This window comes from Lepisosteus oculatus, unplaced genomic scaffold (genome assembly GCF_040954835.1).
Source record: "Lepisosteus oculatus isolate fLepOcu1 unplaced genomic scaffold, fLepOcu1.hap2 HAP2_SCAFFOLD_106, whole genome shotgun sequence".
Taxonomy (NCBI): Eukaryota; Metazoa; Chordata; class Actinopteri; order Semionotiformes; family Lepisosteidae; genus Lepisosteus; species Lepisosteus oculatus.
In genome coordinates, this window is record NW_027167657.1 from 117362 (window position 1) to 135551 (window position 18190).

The window sequence follows — 18190 nt, forward strand, 5'->3', positions numbered from 1 at the left end:
CTCGGTCTTCATAAAAGCGCCCCTGTAATAAAGAAATTAAATCCAAAATCAAGAGGGCAGTTGCCTACTGAAGTTCAAGAAGTCATCAATTTTAACCTAGCAACACATTAAAGGCTGCATCTATACAAGTACGATTCTAGAAATGCTCACCAGATTACGTTTTAAGAAAGAACTGCGCCTCAGGTTCCGCCGAGATCTTAACTCGGATGGCAGGATTCAGAGTCCGGAGTGCGGACTGATGGCGCACGGAGGGTCCACATACTGTGGATCCCTCAGTTTTCTTCCGCGTGTTTAAACCGCCAGCGTGTGGCTCTCCTGTCCCCGTGACCTCATTGCTCTGCTCTCGCCTCTGTGCAGCCGAGCCCGACTCATGGTAAAGTGGAAAAAAATATGCCCTCAACGTGGGATTTACTCTGGATCGAGGATAGATGTCACCTTTTTATCGTTGAACAGGATGTATGTGATGTGGCGACTAGGTTCAATTTTGTATCCTTTTAAAAGATTAAGGACTGGGGTGAGCGGGATTTATCACCCTTTCAGCTAAGAACCCGACGTGAGCACCGTTTAAGCTGCATAGACTCGGTCGTTTAACTCTTCTCCATTAGCAGGGTTAAGGTTAAAGAAAAAAAACATTGCTGACTTCTTTTTTTTTTGCCAGCCGCGAGCGCTGATTAGCGAGGTTTGTATTTCATGTTTTGCAAGTTGCATCCATTTTAAGAAAAACAAGTCGTTCAAGACAGGAAATGAATACTTGCATTTAATTAAGTCTAGGCGTATGCGGTTGTCCATAATGACCAGTTCTGTTCGAGAACACAGCACAAAAAAAGGCACCGCTGGGATTCGGACCCAGGATTTCTTGTTTACTAGACAGGCGCTTTAACCAACTAAGCCACGGCGCCCCGGGAGTACTGTTTTTTTGCAGCCACTTGGACACACCACTCAGACACATCTGCATTCGGTGTGTGCTCCGCCTGCTCGCTGAGCAAGTTGCCACCTTTACATACAATAGCAACATCGACACCAAGAGAAAGGATGACAAATGGCTTTTATCTGGAACTTTTCATGTCCAAGGAGCTCAATGTGCTTTCTGTGTACAACAGGGCCACTGAACTCCACACTGGCCACTGAACCACAGCAGTGGCTTGCTGGCTTGACATCTCCCAAGGAAAATGTTGAAATCGCATGTGGAACAGGAAAAGGACCCTCGAGTACGAGGGAAAAAAAAGAAAAAGATCATCTGGAGCGTGCCAACCCGTGTCTGGACAGCCCTGTTTCATTGACGAGGTGGCCGAGTGGTTAAGGCGATGGACTGCTAATCCATTGTGCTCTGCACGCATGGGTTCGAATCCCATCCTCGGCGCTCTCTATGTCTGACACGTGTGCCTGTTAGATGTTGGCCCTCCTTCTGTTTGCTCCAGTACTAGAGCTGTACATTTTCTAGCGGTGGCTGAACATGGTATAGTAGGCTAACGTCGGTATCGAGCAGTGGCAGTAACAGTATTTACGTGCCGCTGCTGCCAAGTGGCTCTGGGTTGAGACCGCATTTTCACTTACTTGCAGCACAAACGGAGAAAGCGATTTTTGACAGTCTCTCGAGAGACTGCGCTAGGTGTTTAGGGATAAACTTTGTCAGTTCCCCCTGGGATGATGGCCTCTCAAATAGTTTGTGATTCCTCTAGACGTTTATACAGTAGAAGCCTGCTTCGTGGCTTAAATCCAAGCTAAGGAAACGAGTTAGAGGTCTGATGCAGAACTGCACTGTATGTATGAGGAAAGCTGCCCCCTTCTGTTCCATGTCGACCGAACAGAGGACTGTAAAGGATACGACCAAGAAACTTTAGGATGCTGGTTGGAATCCAGCTCCAAAGAAGCCCCTTTGGGTGTTATGTCATGAAAAAGTAAGAACAGAGAATCTCCCTTTGATCAAAAGCGCAACAGAACTGTTTTCCGTGGAGCAGGTTTCAGACCCGTAGACCTGTTTTATTTGTATGGCGTTCGTAAGCGCGCAAAACAAGGACAATTCCTGCGTCTAACACGAATGTAAATGCTTTTGAAAGTGCAGTGTGGTGCAGCTTGTAAAATCCTTGTCCACATTTGTGGTTTGTTGATGTTTTTTTTCTGTCTGCCAAAGTTGCATTTTGACATCCGGACGGTGAGACTTTATCATTTGAACGTGAAGCCAGCCTTAAACCCTCTGAGGCGTGTCTGTCTGCCGGCATGTATCTTGTGAAAGGTATTTTTTTTTTAACGGAGAGCGACTTTAAAAAGGTTTCCGCAGACACCTCGCACTCCGGAGGAGGAATGCGGCGGCGGCGAGCTCACTGTAGTTGTGGCCGAGTAGTTAAGGCGATGGACTTGAAATCCATTGAGGACTCCCCGCTCAGGTTCGAATCCTGCTGACTACGGCGTCTGCTGCACGTCGCCTTGTGCCTGTGTGGCAAAGGCGAAGTGCCGCTTCTCCTTTCCTGGTACTATAAAAATGCTACATCGCTTGGTCCTGCTTCCATGGAAAGCAGTTCTTCAGGTAATTCTACTCTCTTACCAAAGCTGTTAGGTTCCTTTCCGTAGTGAGATGGGTTGTCATGCAACGCTTCCACATAGTGCCGACAGACAAGTGTGTTGCGGGAGAAGAGAAAAGTGTTAGAAGATTTAAGAGTTTCTTAGGTGGAGCCAAAATCAAGTGTCACAAATGCAAGTGGGAAGATTTCCAATGTTTAATATGGTCAAAATAAGCGGAAGTTATCTGCTGGTCCGGCACAGTTTGCCATGCTTTTGTCATATACTGTAAAGTGGTGTCGAACTGGGTGTCGAACTGGAGCCGCACCATTTGCATATGTGAGGCTCCAGTTATACATCGAGTGTCACATTAAATGACAAAAATGAAGAGAGTTGTAGCAGCTGGAGAGGTTTTCTTACAACTCTTGAGCTGACACAGTTTTGGAAAATGTTTCCTTCACGCTGCACTGTACAACATAGGCAGCCAAGAGTCTCCAAAACAAAACAGAATGGACAGATAGGAGAAAATTCCCACTCGTCCTGAAGTTCCCAAAATCCAGCACTGAGCGTAAACAAAGTGTCTAAGTAGCGTGGTAATGCTAACCCTAACCCTAGCTGGAGTTTGAGCAATCCAGCACTGAGCGTAAAAAGATGAGTCAAAGTTACGTCTAATCGGATTAGTTTCCTTAGAGCTGGTTCAGAGTTTGCTCAAGAGTTTACCTTTCACAGATGCGCAAAGAAGAATGTTGGGGGTGCACGCTTCAAGGCGCCTTACAGCTGTAGGGAGTGATTCGAGACGATTCGTGGCGTGTGCTCGTTCCCATGTACCGTACGCCCCGGGGTGCAGTGCTAGGATGACCTACAATACCACTTGGGCACGTAACGGCGTTATGTGCAGGGTTTTCGTTTGTTCGTTTTGTTTTGCTCTGCTTTGCTTTGTTTTGCTTTCCATCGCGTTGGTAAGAGCGTAAATAAAAATGCGATTCCTGCGTCTACCACTAATGTAAGAGCTATTTCAAGTGCGACGTGGTGCGGCTTTTCAAATGCTTGTGGGCATTTCTCTGTTGTTGATTCTTTTTTTGTGTGTAACAAAGTGGCATTTTCATGTCCGGACGGGGAGACTTTATCATTCCGACATGAAGCCAGCCTTAAACCCTCTGAGGCGTGTCTGTCTGCCGGCACGTATTTTGTCAAAGGTATTATTTTTTTTTAACGGAGAGCGACTTTGAAAAGGTTTCCGCAGCCACGTCGCACTCCGTGTTAGATTAAAGGAGGAATGCGGCGATGGTGAACTCGCTGTAGTCGTGGCCGAGTGGTTAAGGCGATGGACTTGAAATCCGTTGGGGACTCCCCATGCAGGTTCAAATCTTGCCGACTACGGCGTCTGCCGCACGTCTCCTTGTGCCTGCGCGGCAAAGGTGAAGTGCCGCTTCTCCTTCCCTGGTACTATAAAAACACTAAATAGCTTGGCCCCGCTGCCATGGAAATGAGTTCTTCAGATAACCACACATCTTGCGTTCGCACCTCTGGTGTTCTACTTATGCCTTTGAAAACCTAATGAATAAAACTGAAAGAACCGACACAATATGTAGGTGCTCGTAAAGCATGCATTAAAGAATTGTTAACAGCAAGGGTTTCAGTGGGTTAACTGAGGAGAAGGCGTGATCGCTAATTGTTGACTTTTTATTTGGTGTTAGAAACACTCTTACTGTGCATGACGTGCAACAAATTTAGCCACAGAAATTGCATCACGCTTTCATGTATGCTATTGCAGACACCAACGTTGCCTAGATAGAAAACCGAAATAGCCGTGGGTTTGCTTGCTGGTCTGAAGGATCTCTCTTCGAATCTCTATCATTTGTCAATGGAAGTAAAAGGTGCTGCAATCTGATACGTTCAGAATCAAACCCGCAGCTGTTGTTCGACTTTATTTCTTGACTAATTACAACTGAGTGTCGCATGAGCAGTTACGTAAACTTGTCTGATATATTTGAACACAAATGCCGTTCTTCAATTAAAACTAACAGTACATTGTCAGGGACATTCAGTTCTATACAAACAAGAGACAGACAAGAGAACATTTAGTATATAATAGACAGAAAGAGGTTCGAATCCTGCCGACTACGTTGTCCACCTCCTGTCGTTGTGTTTCGGCGCAAGCAAAGAAGCGCGCCTGTTCGGTGTTCCTGGTGGTTTTAAAATGCCAAATTGCTTGTACCCGCTCCCTTGCAAATAAGTTCTTCAGCGTCCGCGAATGGCATTTTACAGCTGGAAGCAGATGTCGACGCTTTTTGCACAGAGCACCAAAAAAGCGTCTTTTTTGAAGGCCCGGGTTCTGAGCATTGGTGGTTCAGTGGTAGAATTCTCGCCTGCCACGCGGGAGGCTCGGCTTTGATTCCCCGCCAATGCAGTGGCTTTTGCAGCTAGCTGCTCCATCACTTGCATCCCCTTGCAACTCGCAACTGAAAACCCACTGAAGCTAAGCAGGTGTGAGCCAGGTCAGTACCCGGATGAGGGTGAGCTACAGGGAAAAACAAAGCTTCCAGCTGGAAGCGGTGTTAATGGTGCCGGCGGTGGGGCGCTCACCCTGAGGTCTGTGCGGGTCCCAATGCCCCAGCATAGTGACGGAGACACTGTGTTGTAAAAGGGCGCTGTCTTTTGGATGAGATGTAAAACCGAGGTCACATCGCTCTGTGGTCATTAAAAATGACCACCAAAACCTTTGACAAAAGCTCTTGGTAATTGATCGTCTTCAATAATGCTTCTCCTGTAGGTACATTTTAAATCAGCTGAAAAATTCTGTGAAATGGGGGGCACTTCAGGCCAGTGTAGGATTTGGGTTACAAGAACCATGAAACTGCATGAGAAAGCCCGTACACTGAATTACACGGCTTTCTATTCAAAGGAGGGCAAAAGAAATTCCCTGAGTTCGATTTTTTGCAGCACAGAGAGAACCACTGTCGTGAGGCCGGTTAGCTCAGTTGGTTAGAGCATGGTGCTAATAATGCCAAAGTCACGGGTTTGTGCCCCTTACTGGCCAGGTCCTTTTCTCCTCTCTTACCAAAGCTGTTAGGTTCCTTTCCGTGGTGAGAGGGGTTGTCATGCAACGCTGCCACATAGTGCCGACAGACAATTAAATGACAAAAATGAAGAGAGTTAAAGCAGCTGGAGAGGTTCTCTTACAACTTTTGAGCTGACACAGTTTTGGAAAATAATTCCTTCACGCTGCAGTGTACCATATAGGCAGCCAAGAGTCTCCAAAACAAAACAGAATTGACAGTCATATAATGTCCATTAACCCCGGTTTTAAACGCAGCATCATGTCTGCCATCATAAGAATATGAGTCCAATATTTTAGAATATAGTCAGAATGACTTCTAACCTTAGCTGTGGTGTCTTTAATCCCTATTGCTCAATGCATGGTGTACGTACTGCATACATGTGTCTTGAGAATGAGGAATGGGCCCCTGAGACAGTCATTTGCCTGTTTCACAAATGATCGTATTTTACTAGAGATTCTGTTTGGGATTCAGATGTGCATTCGGACAGCAATCCCTTTCAAGAAATGATATGTTCTGGATGAGGTCAAAGGTGCTAGAACACTGTATTTAGGATGTGTTTGCAGTGATTGTGTGTCTCCTGCTTCAACGCAGTGATATATAGATGTGCTCCTGTAATTTATTGGTACATGCCCAGGGCAGTAAGTAGTCTGAGGATTTATTTCCAGACGGCATAGAGCAGTGAAGCACTTCTACTTAAATTATTACATTATACACAATTTGAGTTCATTTTAAAAAGTAAAAGGTAATGAAAGGAATGCATTTTCATAAGAAAGATAATACCGATATGCATGTGATAATCTTCCTTATATCATGTAGTGCGTCATTTGGACACTTTGTGGGCTTGAAATACAAAGAAAATCATGTTCTATGGTACAAGATAAATACAAAACTTAATCATTTATTTTAATTAGATTTGTTTATAAAGCATAAGCAATCATTTATTACATTAATATATGTGAAAATGACATTTTAGCACCATAATATTACATACAGGTCTCTAGCTTCAACACAGTGATATATATATATATGCTCAGTGATTTATTGGTACATGCCCAGGGCAATAATCAGAATTAGTATTTATTTCCATACGGGCTACAGGTAATGTTGTGAAATACTTCAACACACTGGATCGCAGATTTAGACCCCCTGCACTCTTACTCCTTAAAAACCAAAGAAATGAAGATATGTAGCAATCACATTGTAACAGGGGTGACAGTGACTTAATGCTTATACTACTGGACTTCTGGTACCTTTAGGGTACGGTGTTCCCTGAAGGGCTCTCAAACCCCGCATTTCAGATGCCTAGCTGTATTGCTGATGTGTTGCACCTCAGAATCACTTTTAAACCTTACCTCTGGTATCTTTAATCCCTATTGCTCAACGCATGGTGAAAGTATTGCATAAATGTGTCTGAAAATGAGCAATGGGCACCTGAGAGACTCATTTGCCTGTTTCACAAATGATCATATTTGACTAGAGATTCTGTTTGGGATTCAGTTGTGCATTCTGACAGCAATCTCTTTCAAAAAATGATTTTACCTTATCGCGGCTTTGCCCTTCTTGCCTTTTTGGACAATATCTCCATCTTGTGGTCGTTGTTGGTAATGTCTAGACAATATCTCCATCTTGTGGTCGTTGTTGGTAATGTCTTCTTATGCCCTTTTTTATTTCAATTCTCTATTAGATGATTCTAGAATCTCTACAATAGAGTTGAAAACATCAGTTTTATAGCAGACAATATGACATTATTTATAGTCCAATTAGAAATTTATTACCCTGTTTTTAACATAATAACAAATTAAAACTAAGTTTGGAACACCAGGGAACATAAAAAATGATTTTTAGGAAAACCATGAGGTTCTCTGTGTCCGATGCCTGCAAGGGGAGAAAGCTAGAATCCTTTGATTTTTCCAAATTTGAAAATAAACATCATATAACAACAGCTTTCATTCCTAGGAGTGAAAAACAACCATTTTTGAAGACATATTAGTTTCTAAAACACTACAATAAAGTTAAAAACATCCATTTTATATTACATTATTTTTTGTGAAATAATTAAATTGGCTTATTTCTCTCGCATTAAATTGGCTACAAATGCAAGAATTCAACCAGATATTCTTGTAAAATGTATAATGTTGCATTGCAGTTAGTTAATGTAGTTAGTCCATAGTCAGCAATCTAAACTTTATTGTTAAGCTTTAATGATTGATGTTGTACCAGTAACCTTTAGAAATACTATAGTACTTCACAAATGCTTTGTGTGTTTGGAAACCTTTTGAGTAAAAGCCTTATAAAAATAGGTTTAGTTTTTACAGGACATCACAAAGAAATAGGATGGTATAATTCTTATAATTGCTTAGTGATTGTATTTGGAAGATTATGCACTAAACAGACTTCAGGAATGCCAGTGGATCATTGTGCTATTTGGAATTATTCCAAAAATCAAGTGACCTCTTTGCTGTAGTATTTTTAGTATTATTTATTTAGTATTAATAAAGAATAGATTTATTAAAGTCGTGCGATGTGCAAGCGGGATATGTAAAATAATTTAAAATAAAGTTTTTTATTATTGTTATAGAGAAACATGATCAGATTTTCCCTGGTTCAGAAAAAAAACGATTAAAATCTGTAATCTTTCCACTTGTATGTCATCAGACATTAACGAGTACAACCCCCCTCTCTGCCGGAGTGCTGGCTGTGACGAATTAAACCAATTTCACAGGTGTTTTCAAAGTAGGAAGTACAGTGTTAACTAGTAGATGGCCTCCTCAATGAAATCGCTTCAACATGCTAATGCGTTGGTGTAACAGTCCGGGCGTGGCAAGCTTCCAATGTCAACTCGACTCGATTGGAAGACAATGAACGTATTTTAGCCCTAAATGAATTAATAGCAAACATGGTTTACATAAAAGACATTTTTCCAAGAAAGTTTATAATAATACAATCTATAGTTGAAATCTGAGCCTAAATATAAAGAAAAAAGCATTTTCAGAGAGCAATCACGCTGTGTTTATGTAGAAAAAGCGATTAGGTTTATGAGCAATCTAATTACCTATTCGCTTAAAACGCTATATAAAATAAAGTTTATTTAAAGATGAATGATAAGTGTCGCAGTTTTAATAATTTTCGTAGTAGGGCTTGGACAGATTCCAAGTGCATTTTTGCAATTTACGTTGCATTGTCCAATGTGATGTTGTAATACAGTTTAGAATACAGTAAGTCTAAACTGTATCAGCTTTATTTATGGATTGCAATTTAGAAAAAGTCAAAAACCGCACTCAAAATCCAATTTAGAGCTTTCTGGCAAGAGGAGACACCCAAATTATAATGTAACATGCCACTGTTTGTGCATGAACAAAGTTATACTGCAATTTTCCTTAGATACGCGATTAAAAAAAATAATTTTTTTGAATCCCCGGCCAAACACATTCCATAAGAATCAGCGCTTTTATACAGTATATCGCCTTTAAACACGCGTTTACGATTTAAATCAAAACTCGATTCAAATCAATATAAATGTTTATTTTGTAACGCATAGGTGACTATTCATTGTTATTAAAAAGACGTAAATTCGATCATGTTGTGATATTTAGAAATATAAATTTGTTTTGATGCGAGTGAGGTTTTATTTAATCTCTGACCAAGGGAAATGTTTCATTTTTTCAAAGAAATGTTTGTTAAAAATTAAAGTCATAGTTCCATGAGATTCAACCACAGACCATGTGACATAGGAGTCAGGAACCTAACCCACAGCACCACCAGCGCAGTCACATGCTGAGGGCTGAAAAAGCACTACAGAAACATTATCGACTATAAAATAATGTAATTAGGCACAGAAGAAGTTTACAGCACAGTACAATAATAAATGCTGACCATGACTTTAGAAGCATAAATTACCTTACACTCAATTTAAACACAAGCTGTCTTTAGCCCTTTAAGCTGGTTCATACAGAAATGTAGAGAACCAGGCTCAGAACACACAGCTTCATTAGCGAATACATATGCAGAACAACTAGAGAAGATGTTTTACAGAGGATGGATTTTTAGAAACATCCCATCAGTGACATCACTGAAGTCAACTCCTAGGTAACTGTCGTGTGGATAGTTTCACAAGAATCAGACAAAGGTTTAAGCATCGCTTATTTTAGATAAAACTGCAAAAAAACAACAACAACCCATAATGTACTTCTTTGCGGCTCTGTTTGCCCAAATCATATATTCACAACGTGAAATTAGAAAATAGTATTACGTAACCAAAAACCGCAATATGGAAACAGAACCTGTGTAATTGTTGACAGATGATGTACTCGTAACATTTTTACAAGACGAACTACAACATTTAAAAAATGACTTGTATGTACTTGATATCTCTAATCAATCCACTGCACTGCATTAAAACAAAACAAAAACTAAAACGCCCTGGGCATACCGTTTCGCGCTTCTTATCAGTTGCTCAAAAGCAATTTGACCGTATGAAATGCATAATATAAACCTAGAAACACATACGTGAGGAGTATTTACGTAGTATCGGTGTCAAGACATACCTCTCAAATACTGTAAATCAAGTTAAAAATATCTCAAGACCGATTCTGGTCATAATGAAACCATGTTTCGTGTATGTTTTCTTTAAAGTACCGAGACCAGCCATATACTGTATGTTTATGTTCCAAAATTAATATCGTTTATGGCCTTCACACGCGTTGCATTACGCTCCTATTCTTTTTATGCTCAGGCACTAAGATTTCCCTTCAGTGGTAAAATTCCATATAAATATTCAATACTTAAACGGGCACAGTTAAGACATTAAATATACATATACATATACATATACATATACAAACTGTATACAGTACAGTTTGCATACGGTAATATGTTTATGTTCCTAAATCAATCTCTTTTATGAGCATGTGAAAGGCATGGTGAATCGATTCTCAAAAATTACTGTACTTTGCATGATTGGAAAAAAATGCGTGATTGCGAAATGCTGTGGTGTTACTTTTACAATGAAGGTCAGTGAAAAAAATAATGTGGACCAGGGCAATACTTTGAGTTTACAGCTTGTCCAAGGTCATTTATTATTAATACTATTAGTAATATCTTCATTAAAGACTTTGATGGCTACAGCTCAAACATGAGAAGTTGAGCTTTATTAGCTCCACCTTGCGGAAATTCCGGATACTATTATTTTGCTAGCGGTATTTAAAATAATGCAGTATCGCCCGCACATTTTGAATGGCTGCATCTGTAGCAATCATATTGTAGCAGACACTCATTTGCCTGTTTCACAAATGATCACATTTTACTAGAGATTCTGTTTGGGATACGGATGTGCATTCTGACACCAATCTCTTACAAAAAATGATTTTACCTTATCGCGGCTTTGCCCTTCTTGCCTCTTTGGACAATATCTCCATCTTGTGGTCGTTGTTGGTAATGTCTAGACAATATCTCCATCTTGTGGTCGTTGTTGGTAATGTCTTCTTATAGATAGATACTTTATTGATCCCGTGAGGGAAATTGCAGTGCAACAGCAGCTTAACACACACAACACAGCCACAGTGTAACGAATTATATAATAATAGTACAATACTGTATATATACACTGTATATATATATATGAAACAGGAATAGAAACAGAAACAGGAATCGCTTACTCACCTGGAGAATCTCTGTAGGAATATATAGCATTTATCAATGGAAATAAAAGCTGCTTTAATACAGTGCATGTTCAAACTCAAACCCTCAGCTGCTGTTCTTGTTTGTTTTGGGACAAATTGCAACTGAGCATCGCATGAGCCGTTACGTACCCTTATCTGTTTGGCAATTTCAAGGGAGGAGTTAGGTCAGAATGGGTAGGCTGCAAAACAACAAGTAAAGATTTATTCCAAGATGAAACGTTGTGGCGGTTTTCTTATCTTTTCAGCATGGACTAAACTTTTACGTGTTCCTTATATGCTATATATGTATATATTAGCACCAATGTCGTTCTTAAAAACTAACATGAAATTGTCAGGGACATTCAGCTATATACAAAGACGAGACAGACAAAGTAATAATTCTGTATTAACGTGGCCTACATATTGACGCAATGATCGAACTAACTGACATGTTCTGATTCAGATCCCCTGCAGTTCATGCCAATTAGAACAAAAGCAATGCTGAGTCCTCCCCACCCTACTGAGCACAAATTCAGCTGCTCTCCAGTTCTGTTCTGCATGTTTTTTCATTGCAATTGAGCTCGGAGCTGGAGATGATCTCCATACAGTTCTGTGTTAACTAGCCCGCACTTGCGTGCTAATTTACGGGTTGTGGCAGATGCTTTTCTATAGTTCATATACATGACGGCAACCTGTTACCGAGGAACCTGAGAGGTTTAAAAGCCTCACGAGCCAGGCAGGACTTGAACCTACAATCTTCTGATCCGAAGTCAGACGCGTTATCCATTACGCCACTGGCCCATAGAACATGCGCTTGCACTCCACCACAGAGAGCTCTACACTGCTACTAGTAGTACACCTCCCCATCTAAATTTTCACAGCAAGAAACTTGTGTTTCCTACTATTTTTATCAGGTTTAAAATATCATCTCCTTAAAACAGAAAAAGTGTTGATGTGTTGTGCTGAAATTCCGATTGATTTTGAATTCAAAGAAAAAACGTTTTCTTCCAAAACACCGTGAAATTGTCACATCTTGCAGACAATAGGTGTATTCCATGTTGAAAAGAGAAAAAAGAAAACAATGGAGCCTTTTACAGGTGTGAGGCTTCTTCAGGTGTGAGAAGACCTCACGGCCGAAACGTTGTGTTTCCTTTCTTCTCTTTTCAGCATGCAATAAACCTATTACTTGTTCCTTTGCAGCCGAGGAATGCTGACATAGCTACCCAGCTGAACATCTTGCAGACTCTACTTCTCTCCTGTAGAAGTAAAGCAGGGCTTGCTGGGTGAGCTTTTGCTCCGGTATGTTAGGTCACGTGTCATGTTAAATCAATTCTTCTAAACACAACATTTGCTGGTGCTAGCTTTCCCCATGAAAAGAGACATTTCCCTTACAGTACATGACATATCGTTTTTTTTCTATCAATAAGTATAGAAATAAAACAAAAGAAAAAATGTTGTCGCCAAAGAATGCTCTGTCGCCTTGGGGAGGTGTCAAGGGCATTGAGCTCCTTGGACATGAAAAGTGCCCGATAAATGCCATTTCTCATCATTTCTCTTGGCGTCAGTTCTGCTATTAAATGGGACGGAGGCAACGGGCTCAGAGAGCAGGTTAAGTGCACACCGAACGCAGATGTGTCCAAGTGTCTGTAAAAGCGCGGTGCTCTGCTGGCGCTGTTCCCTAGTGGCTTAAAGTGCCTGCCTAGTAAGCAAGCGATCCTGGGTCTGAATACCAGCGGTGCCTCTCTCCGTGTCTTGTTGTGCCGAATGTCTCATTTCAGACAAACATGTACAGCTTGGTTCAGTTTAATGCAAGAATTCATTTCCTTTCTGGAATAACTTGTTTTTGAAGAAATCCATACAGCTTGTGAAAGATGAAATCCATTTCTTGGTTGTCAGTGGAAAAAGATTGCTGGCTGCAAGAAGCGCAAGTGATTGTTTTCTTTGACCATAAACCTGCAAATGTAGGGAGCACAAGTGGCCGTCAGTCTCTGTGGCGCAATCGGTTAGCGCGTTCGGCTGTTAACCGAAAGGTTGGTGGTTCAAGCCCAAAACATCATCACCGCTAAAGATGATGGCGCAGAAGGCTCCACAGTCGAAACGTTGTGCTTCTTTTCTTCTCTTTTCAGCATGGAGTAAACCTTTGCTTGATCGTTTGCAGCCTACGCATGCTGACACAGCTACCTTTCTCTTAACGCGCCTCAATCATTATTCACCAAAACCATCAGCAGAATGTGTCGCCTTTGTGGTGATGTCACTCCTCTGCTTCACAAATGTCCTTAGTGACGGACCATTTCTTTCTGCCATTTTTCCGGAGCGGTTATTGATTGCTCCATCATTTCCCTCATACTTTCCATCCCTAGATTGAAAAAAAAAAAACAGAAACAGGCTGACAGGACGACAATCAAATTGCAAAAACTCATCAAAGCACTCGATAGAGTATTTGAATCCACAAGTAGCTACGAGCAACTTTGTCCTGGCTTGCATGAAAGTCGGAAAATGTCAAAAAGAAAAAGATGGTGGCTTTTTCATATTTGTTCTTTCATTTTTAGTTCGTTGGCTCTTCTGTCCATTGTCCTCCTGCCTGGCTCTTGACCTGTGACTGTCTGAACGCACACATTAGACTTTCAGGCGGGGGATTTGTCCTGAGCCTCTGTGAAAGACCCACCCACCCCCATAAATAACTGCTCTAGAAACACATGAATGCAAAACTAAACCACAGCTTAAAGAGGAGCTCCAACTCAGTGCCATACTAATGTAAACAAAGTAATACTAAGACATGTTCTTATGGATTTGTCTTACCTTGAGATATGTAATTGGATTTCAGGATTAACTTCCTCATTCAATGTAGTGGTGATTCTTTGCCTGGTCAGTACCTGGGTGGGAGACCTCCAGCGAACAATTAAGCTTGCTGCTGGAAGTGGTGTTAAGAGACTCTTAGGATCTTCCAGAGGTCTCTGTCCAATAGCACTAGTTGCCTTAGAGCTGGCTCAAACATTGCTCAAGAGTCTACCTTTCACAGATGCGCAAAGATGAATGATGGGGGTGCACTCTTCAAGGAGCCTTCCAACTGTAGGGACCGATTAGAGACGATCCGTAGCATGTGTTCGTTTCCATATACGCCCCGTGTCTCAACGGTAGGACAGAGTCAAATACTGCCTCGACACGTAACAGCGTTATATTAAACCGCAGGACTTGAGGGCTGTTTTGTTTGAATGTTCAAGGCATTGGTAAGAGCGTAGGTCAAGGGCCATTGGTGCATCTCCTGTAACTGGAGCAAAAATGCTATTCAAAGTGCAGTGACTAAAATCGTCGTCCACATGTCTCCGTTGTTGGTTGCTTTCTGTCTAAGAACGTTCTGTTTTCATGTCCGAACGGGGAGACTTTATCATTCCAACTTGAAGCCACCCTTAAGTCCTCTAAGGTGTGTGTGTGTGTGCTTGCACGTATGGCGTAAAAGGTTTCTTAAACGGAGAGCGAACTTGAAAAAAGTTGCCTCCGCTGCCGCCGCCGCCTCGCACTCCCTGTTCGATTGTAGCAAGAAGGCAGCGGCCGCGGCGCTCGCTGTAGTCGTGGCCGAGTGGTTAAGGTGACGGACTTGAAATCCGTTGGGGTCTCCCTGCGCAGGTTCAAATCCTGCCGACTACGGCGTCCTTTGCATTTGGTTGCGTGCGTGCGTGTAAAAGGACCAGCGCCGTTTCGTTTTCGCTGGGACCTTTAACACTCTAAATCGCCTGGACCCGCAGCCTGTGAAATCGATTCTTCAGCACCCACGAAGGACGCTTTGCCGCTGGACACAGATACCGATGCTTTTCTGCAACGAGCTTTCCAGCTGAATTTTCTCGGCAGCTCCGTACTGAACCTGTTCTCCATTGCAACATAGCGGAGGCTCGTCACGTCTATAGCAAGGCTGTGTAGGACCGCATACGCCACAGTGACTTGTACACAGACCACATGAAAGGCAAGCAAAATACACTTTTAAAATTCCAAAGACTCACAAGGTCAGAGGAAAAGCGATGACCTGAACAGATCTGTTCCAGAAGTCTAGGTTGACCTTTTTAGAGCTGTAATTGCATTTTTGTTTAATAGAAGATCAAATCTACTCGCATGTACCAGCACCTTACAGTTTATTGACGTTAATTCTGTTTAAGTAATAAGATTGCTAACGATGTTGGACTTTAGCCGGTGTTTTTTAGAACAAATTGCTTACACTTCTGTAAGGAATACGCAGTACGTGCCTTTGTCAGTCATTGCTCACCATACCTGTAACTTTCTTATCTAACTCACTTCCTCAAATGGTGAAGGTCCACAAACATAAATGAAAAAAAAACCCTTGTTGTAGATGAGGTGCACAAAAAAGCAGCCCCTGATAGTGTATAACACATTTGTACTATTGCAGAGACACATGTAACATATATATATATACTGTATATATATATATGAAACAGAAATAGAAACAGAAACAGGAATCGCTTACTCACCTGGAGAATCTCTGTAGGAATATCTAGCATTTATCAATGGAAATAAAAGCTGCTTTAATACAGTGCATGTTCAAACTCAAACCCTCAGCTGCTGTTCTTGTTTGTTTTGGGACAAATTGCAACTGAGCATCGCATGAGCCGTTACGTACCCTTATCTGTTAGGGAATTAAAGGGAGGAGTTAGGTCAGAATGGGTAGGCTGCAAAACAACAAGTAAAGATTTATTCCAAGATGAAACGTTGTGGCGGTTTTCTTATCTTTTCAGCATGGACTAAACTTTTACGTGTTCCTTATATGCTATATGTGTATCTATTAGCACCAATGTCGTTCTTAAAAACTAACATGAAATTGTCAGGGACATTCAGCTATATACAAAGACGAGACAGACAAAGTAATAATTCTGTATTAACGTGGCCTACATATTGACGCAATGATCGAACTAACTGACATGTTCTGATTCAGATCCCCTGCAGTTCATGCCAATTAGAACAATAGCAATGCTGAGTCCTCCCCACCCTACCGAGCACAAATTCAGCTGCTCTCCAGTTCTGTTCTGCATGTTTTTTCATTGCAATTGAGCTCGGAGCTGGAGATGATCTCCATACAGTTCTGTGTTCACTAGCCCGCACTTGCGTGCTAATTTACGGGTTGTGGCAAATGCTTTTCTATAGTTCATATACATGACGGCAACCTGTTACCGAGGAACCTGAGAGGTTTAAAAGCCTCATGAGCCAGGCAGGACTCGAACCTACAATCTTCTGATCCGAAGTCAGACGCGTTATCCATTACGCCACTGGCCCATAGAACATGCACTTGCACTCCACCACAGAGAGCTCTACACTGCTACTAGTAGTACACTTCCCCATCTAAATTTTCACAGCAAGAAACTTGTGTTTCCTACTATTTTTATCAGGTTTAAAATATCATCTCCTTAAAACAGAAAAAGTGTTGATGTGTCGTGCTGAAATTCCGATTGATTTTGAATTCAAAGAAAAAAGGTTTTCTTCCAAAACACCATGAAATTGTCACATCTTGCAGACAATAGGTGTATTCCATGTTGAAAAGAGAAGAAAGAAAACCATGGAGCCTTTTACAGGTGTGAGGCTTCTTCAGGTGTGAGAAGACCTCACAGTCGAAACGCTGTGTTTCCGTTCTTCTCTTTTCAGCATGCAATAAACCTAGTACTTGTTCCTTTGCAGCCGAGGCATGCTGACGTAGCTACCAAGCTGAACATCTTGCAGACTCTACAGTACTTCTCTCCTGTAGAAGTAAAGCAGGGCTTGCTGGGTGAGCTTTTGCTCCGGTAAATTAGGTCACGTGTCATGTTAAATCACTTCTTCTAAACACAACATTTGCTGGTGCTAGCTTTCCCCATGAAAAGAGACATTTCCCTTACAGTACATGACATATCATTTTTATTCTATCAATAAGTATAGAAATTAAACAAAAGAAGAAATGGTGTCGCCAAAGAATGCACAGCTCTGTCGCCTTGTGGAGGTGTCAAGGGCATTGAGCTCCTTGGACATGAAAAGTGCCCGATAAATGCCATTTCTCATCATTTCTCTTGGCGTCAGTTCTGCTATTAAATGGGACGGAGGCAACGGGCTCAGAGAGCAGGTTAAGTGCACACCGAACGCAGATGTGTCCAAGTGTCTGTAAAAGCGCGGTGCTCCGCTGGCGCTGTTCCCTAGTGGCTTAAAGTGCCCGCCTAGTAAGCAGGCGATCCTGGGTCTGAATACCAGCGGTGCCTCTCTCCGTGTCTTGTTGTGCCGAATGTCTCATTTCAGACAAACATGTACAGCTTGGTTCAGTTTAATGCAAGAATTCATTTCCTTTCTGGAATAACTTGTTTTTGAAGAAATCCATACAGCTTGTGAAAGATGAAATCCATTTCTTGGTTGTCAGTGGAAAAAGATTGCCGGCTGCAAGAAGCGCAAGTGATTGTTTTCTTTGACCATAAACCTGCAAATGTAGGGTGCACAAAAGACTGTCAGACTCTGTGGTGCTGAAAAGTTGGTGGTTCAAGCCCCTCCAGTATGCGTGTCTCAGTTTTTCCAATGTAAACATCATCACCATCGCTAAAGAAGATGGTGCAGAAGGCTCCACAGTCGAAACGTTGTGCTTCTTTTCTTCTCTTTTCAGCATGGAGTAAACCTTTGCTTGATCCTTTGCAGCCTAAGCATGCTGACGCAGCTACCTTTCTCTTAACACGCCTCAATCATTATTCACCAAAACGATCAGCAGAATAAGTCGCCTTTGTGGTGATGTCACTCCTCTGCTTCACAAATGTCCTTAGTGACGGACCATTTCTTTCTGCCATTTTTCCGGAGCGGTTATTGATTGCTCCATCATTTCCCTCATACTTTCCATCCCTAGATTGAAAAAAAAAAACAGAAACAGGCTGACAGGACGACAATCAAATTGCAAAAACTCATCAAAGCACTCGATAGAGTATTTGAATCCACAAGTAGCTACGAGCAACTTTGTCCTGGCTTGCA

The 18190-nt window shown here is 41.7% G+C and overlaps 5 non-coding genes across 5 annotated transcripts; 3 read left to right on the forward strand and 2 right to left on the reverse strand.

Moving 5' to 3' along the window:
* The first annotated feature begins 1278 nt into the window (after positions 1-1278).
* trnas-gcu (transfer RNA serine (anticodon GCU)) lies at positions 1279-1360 on the forward strand. The gene has a single exon. It is a non-coding gene; the product is annotated as a tRNA-Ser (tRNA).
* Positions 1361-3794: 2434 nt separating this feature from the next.
* Positions 3795-3876, forward strand: trnas-uga (transfer RNA serine (anticodon UGA)). The gene has a single exon. It is a non-coding gene; the product is annotated as a tRNA-Ser (tRNA).
* Positions 3877-11943: 8067 nt separating this feature from the next.
* On the reverse strand, positions 11944-12016 carry trnar-ucg (transfer RNA arginine (anticodon UCG)). Its single transcript has one exon. It is a non-coding gene; the product is annotated as a tRNA-Arg (tRNA).
* A 2762-nt stretch (positions 12017-14778) lies between these two features.
* On the forward strand, positions 14779-14860 carry trnas-uga (transfer RNA serine (anticodon UGA)). Its single transcript has one exon. It is a non-coding gene; the product is annotated as a tRNA-Ser (tRNA).
* A 1559-nt stretch (positions 14861-16419) lies between these two features.
* On the reverse strand, positions 16420-16492 carry trnar-ucg (transfer RNA arginine (anticodon UCG)). The gene has a single exon. It is a non-coding gene; the product is annotated as a tRNA-Arg (tRNA).
* Between the last annotated feature and the right edge of the window lie 1698 nt (positions 16493-18190).